This window comes from Pinus tabuliformis, chromosome 1_2 (assembly GCF_031772625.1).
Source record: "Pinus tabuliformis cultivar Carrire ecotype Pingquan chromosome 1_2, CPIR1, whole genome shotgun sequence".
Classification (NCBI taxonomy): domain Eukaryota; kingdom Viridiplantae; phylum Streptophyta; class Pinopsida; order Pinales; family Pinaceae; genus Pinus; species Pinus tabuliformis.
Window position 1 is genome coordinate 600,850,780 of NC_142298.1, and position 6,000 is coordinate 600,856,779.

Sequence of the window (6,000 nt, forward strand, 5' to 3'; positions counted from 1 at the left end):
CTATTTTTGATAGCCAGTCTAAAAATAGACTTTGATCACCCACACTATGGTCACCCACACTTTGGTCACCCACATTGTGATCACTCACATTGTGATCACTCACACTGTGGTCACCCACACTGTGATCATCCACACTGTGATCAAAAATAGAACTTGCGCCATAATTTGCCTGCGGGCCCACTTAGTGAAGGCGACTCTTTTCACTAAGCTCCATCATCTTGTTGCAATCTCAACACTCCCTCTCGACAAGATATCGATTATCAGCAACCCCTATCCTGCCTCGGTGGTACTCTAATTTCCTCCTGGTGAGAGCCTTCGTCAGAATATCAGCATCCTGATCCTCCGTTGGAATGTATGAAAGCAACATGATCCTCCACTGCACCCAATCTCTGATATGATGGTACGTGATGTCAATATGCTTAGATCTATCATGAAATACAGGATTAGCCGAGAGTTTAATGCAACTCTGGTTATCACAGTAAATCACAGTAGGATCCAAATGAGAACCGAACAAACGAACTAGGATCTTCCTCATCCATATAGCCTCGCATGCAGCCAAACTTGCTGCCATATACTCGGCCTCCGCTGAACTGAGTGCCACGGATCTCTGCTTCCTGCTGTACCAAGAAACTGCTGTCGATCCAATACTGAAGACCCCTCCTAATGTGATCTTTCTGTTCGTTGGGCTCCCTTCCCAATCTGCATCTGTGAAGCCACATAGCTTCACCTCATCCTCCTGTTTGTACCACAAACCATATCCCGATGTGCCTCTCAAGTAGCACAATACATGCTTGCCCGCCTTCCAGAAGAGCTTGGTAGGCTTAACCATAGCTTGTGAAAGCTGGTTAACTGCATAGCATATATCAGGTCGTGTATTGACCAAATACATTAGCGACCCCACCAACTATCGATAAACAGTGGCATCCACTTCTTCTCCTGAAGTGGCATCCTCCTTCCTCCAACCTCTCGGAAGAGGAGTATCAACAAGCTTGCAGCCATGCATGTTGAACTTCTCCAGTATCTCTCGAGCATAATTGCCTTGAGAAACAAACAGTCCACCACTGCACTGCCATATTTCCAATCCTAGGAAATAGTGAAGGAGGCCCAAGTACTTCATCTCAAACTTTGTAGCAAGATCCTTCTTGCATGACAGTATCAACATCTCATCACCCGTTAGAATCAAATCATCAACATACAGTACAATGATAAGCAACTTACCCTCCACCACAATCTGGTATAAGTTAGGATCCACCTCGCTCTTGGAGAATCCAAGTCCTGTGAAATAGTTGTCTATCCGTGTGTACCAAGCACGTGGTGCTTGCTTCAACCCATACAGCGCTCTCTTGAGCCTGCACACATGCGACTCACTGCTGAAGACCTCAAAGCCTTTGGGCTGCTCAATGTACACCTCCTCCTCAATGAATCCGTTGAGGAACGCAGTCTTCACATCCATCTGATGAATGTGCCATCCCATCTGCGCTGAGAGAGCAAGAATCGTCTGTATGGAAGAATACCTTGCGACGGGTGCAAAGGTCTCCTCATAATCGATCCCCTCTATCTATGAAAAGCCTCGAGAAACAAATCTTACCTTGTACTTCTCCACACTCCCGTCAGCTGCTTGCTTGACCTTGTAGATCCATCTCGAACCCACCACTGATTTCCCTTCCTGTCTAGGAACAATCTCCCATGCACTGTTTCTGACAATGGAATCATACTCTTCCACCATGGCGTCTGCCCATGCGGGATCCTCCACAGCTTCCTTGAAAGAGGATGGCTCAGTCACAACACACTTTCTCATCAGAGCCATGTATCCAGTGTACCGATCAGGTGGCTATCTCTGCCTGTGTTGGGCTGTAGGTGGTCCTACAACTTTCTTTGCATCTTGAGCCAGTCGCTCAGCTTCTGTCAAGCACTTTCGCCCTCTGATGGTTGGCGCTGCATGAGTGGTCTCTTCCACTCCATGAACCTCATCCTGTGGCTGATCCAAGTCCTGAAGCTCATCCTTAGTAACTAATAGCTCCTCTTCTGCATGCAAGTGTAGCTCCCTCTCAAGCGAACACTTCATGGCTTTCTCCTCTGAAATTTTATATCCCGTCGCACAACAGTTTTACCACTGTCTGGCAAATACACATGATAGTTGTGGGGCGTATCAGTGTACCCCACAAATATCCCAACCTCTGCGGTCGGCTCCAACTTCTTCCTGGCATCCTTCATCACATGCATGTAAACGTTAGCACCAAAAATCCTCAAATGAGAAAGATCACGCTTCTTACCAGAATAAGTCTCCTCAGGTGTACTCATGCCAAGTATCCTATGAGGACAACGGTTCTGCACATAAACTGTTGTATTGCATGCTTCGGCCCACAAGTGAAGGGGTAGGCCCTGATCATGCAACATTGCCTGTGCAACACCCACAATCATTCTGTTCTTCCGCTCAACTACCCCGTTCTGTTGTGGGTTATGGGGAGCTATGAGCTCTCTACGAATCCCTTCTGCCTTGCAGAAATCCTTGAACTCGTCCGAGATGTATTCACCACCATTATCGCTCCTAAGAGCCTTCACCTTCTTCCCCGACTCCTTCTCGACCAGTAATTTGAATTCACAGAATTTTGAATATGTCTAGCTCTTCTTCTGCATGAAGAAGATCCAACACTTACGAGAGAAATCATCAACAAAAATCACATAATACCTGTGTTTTGTTGTCGAAGCAACTGAGAAAGGTCCACACACGTCTGTGTGAATTCTCTCAAGGATCATCGTGGCACGACTATCCTTCTCGTGAAAGGTGGCTTTCACAAACTTCCCCAAAGTACACCCCTTGCACTAATTTGACTGCGCAAGTGTGCCTTTAGGAAGCCTTGTAGTGATCTGCTGCAGTATCTTCAAGGCTCCATGGTGAAGGTGACCCAATCTCCTGTGCCACAACTCTCCATCATCCCGGCTCACCAATCCTTCTGCCTTGCCTGCCATTGTTGCGCATCCATCTACATGCAACTGATAAAGGTTCCTCACTCGAACCCCTATCTTTCGGGTCTCAGCAGTTGTCTTGTTGCGTAGGAAAGCCTTTCCCTTGCTGAAAACAACATCATACCCCTTGTCTTCTAACATCGCCACTGAGATGAGATTCTTCGTCAATCCTGGAACATGCATGACTTCCTTCAATACGAAGGGTTTACCAAACTCCCTCTCAAAGGAAATGGTACCGATACCGGTCGCACTGTATCTACCATCATCGCCCATCTCGATGTGCACTCCAATATCTTTGTCCTCCAGATCAGAGAACAAATCTCTATCTCCCGTCATGTGAAAAGACGCACCACTGTCCAAGAACCACACTGATCCCATCACACATGAAACCAAGCATGCGATCAATGAAAAATCAAGCTCAAACTGTGAGGCTAGAGCCTCTCTTGCTGAAGATCCAGCAGCCTGCTTGTTCTTCTTCTTCTGCGGATAATTAGTGGCATAGTGTCCATGCTGGTGACAGTGAAAACACTTCACCTTGGACATATCCTGCTTCTTGTCTTTTGCACCAGACTGAGAAGCTTTCTTGCTCTTCCCTTTCTTTGCTTTGGCAGCCAAAGCACAATTCTGTTCATCAGCTCCCTTTGACGAAGATCTGTCCCTGGTACTCCGCCTGATCTCCTCCTGCACAAGATCTGACCATAGTCTTTCCCATCCTGGCAATTTCTCCCGACCATTGACAGAGTCCTGATAGGAATGCCAACTCTTCGGAAGACCAAGGGGAGCCATGCTCACCAAGTCCTCATCATCAACAGTAACCCCCACACTTCCCAGCTCATCTCGACACTGACTGAACTTCGTGAGATACTTGGGAATATTGTCACCCTTCTCGCATTTGCTGTTTCTGAGTTTATCTTTGAGCGCCAGCTTCCTCTGATCGCTCTTTCTTTGGAATAATTCTGTTAATGATTTCCACGTCAAATATGGAGTAGCCTTTCCATGGAGGCTGGACACAATGTGATACTTCACGCCCTCCAACAGAATCCTTCGACATTTTGTGGTCTTCTTTTGCCAAGCATCAGCTTGAGTAGCATCAGTAGGCTTTGGGACATATGTCTCTATGAACTCCTTCAGCCCGTTATCATCCAACACTGCCTCCATCCTATCCTTCCATGCAATATAGTTTGAGCTGCCCTCAAGAGCATACTCCAATCACAATCTGTTGAAAGACATTGTTGCGTTGTCACCAAGAAAACACTGCTGCAAATTCGAATTCCACCAGCAACCAACTCAACCGCCTCGGATCTAAGATTCGTGAGAACACAATATTTCTCGTACAGAGATTGACTGTATGGGAATTCACCGGATATCTCACCTTCCAAAGGAAGGATGAATCCAGAGGCTACCTGGCCCGATTACAGACTCTGCCTGAAGAAATAGAATGCAAACACTTCCTGAATAGTAGATTTGATGATCAACAGCTCTGATACCATGTAGAAATTTTGAATAATTTAACACATATTCAATGGAGATTATCCTGATCATGTACTATTGTGGAATACATACACAATACATAAACTCCTCTACGTTGATCATCAATATAGCAGCATCAATAACAATAAAACATCAAGAGCATTCACACATTAACACAGTATATAACCTGGGGAAAGCATCTCGCTAAAAACCCCACACTATCTGTATATTAATGATTGAGACCATGTAACATTACAATGTACAATGCTTATCACAAGCAATCCAGTACCAGCTCCACCTGTTACACACAATACAACTAAGATATGATCTCCAAATCTATTCCACTGCTTGCCTGCCTCCACTGCTCAATACTTGCTCAAGAATGAATGAGAATGGTCTACCAAACTCGTTTTTCACCTCCAAAGAAACACTCACAATGTGTAAGACGTGAGCAGAAGCTACAAACTGGGCAAATACATGAGCAAACTCATTGACATACTCAATCCTTTGATTGTGCAAGATCTGATGCACAACTATAGTCACAACTGATAGCAATCTGATTCTCTAACACCTTTCCCTGCTGAACTGAACATACACTGACATGCAACTGAGTTAACTGATGTATTCTATAGTTGTATTATGAGTTAATAATTAGTTTAACAACTCATCATTAGTCTATCTGCAGTTACACTAACTACAACTAGTTTAACCAAGTCAAACTGAACACAACTCCATCAACTCCACAATCAACTCCACCAAACTCAACTGATTGAGTTCTAACTGAAGTCATGCATGCAACAACTCAACTAAATCATAATAAAAGCATACTTCCTTCTGACAGATGCATGGGCCACATCTGTAGCTCAAACTGAAGTGCTCCAAGAGAATAAGATCAAGTTTATAGTCCAAATATTATTATGAGACAATAATATTTGACTTTTCTATTTTTGACAGCCAGTCTAAAAATAGACTTTTATCACCCACACTGTGATCATCCACATTGTGATCAAAAATAGAACTTGCGCCATAATTTGCCTGCGGGCCCACTTAGTGAAGGCGACTCTTTTCACTAAGCTCCATCATCTTGTTGCAATCTCAACAGAAAAATGTATAACTGATCAAGAGAAATAATGACACATAATACAAGATATACCCAGGGGAAAGCACCAGCATAAAACCCCAACCATGTATTATCAATCAAGTGGAAATCCTCTTCACAATACAAAAAGGATTAGCTCTCAAGCTATTCAGTTCTCAATGAACTATGAAGATATGAAGATATGTCTCATGAACCAACCAAGCCCTGTATATAAAGGCTTTACCTATAGTCCAATCCCTATTTCGTTGTGCAGTTTGCTTAGGAAATAATAGCAAAAGCATATGCAATTAATTCCAAACATACCAAGTTAACCAATGGTCCAACTACGCAATCCTTGAGGACACTAGTTCCTCAACTCTGCAAAAACTATTTACTAGAAATAGTCAAGCATCTGATAGTCACTGTCTCACATCTGATCTCAACTGGGTCTTTAAATAAACTGACATGCAACAGTTATCCATGGG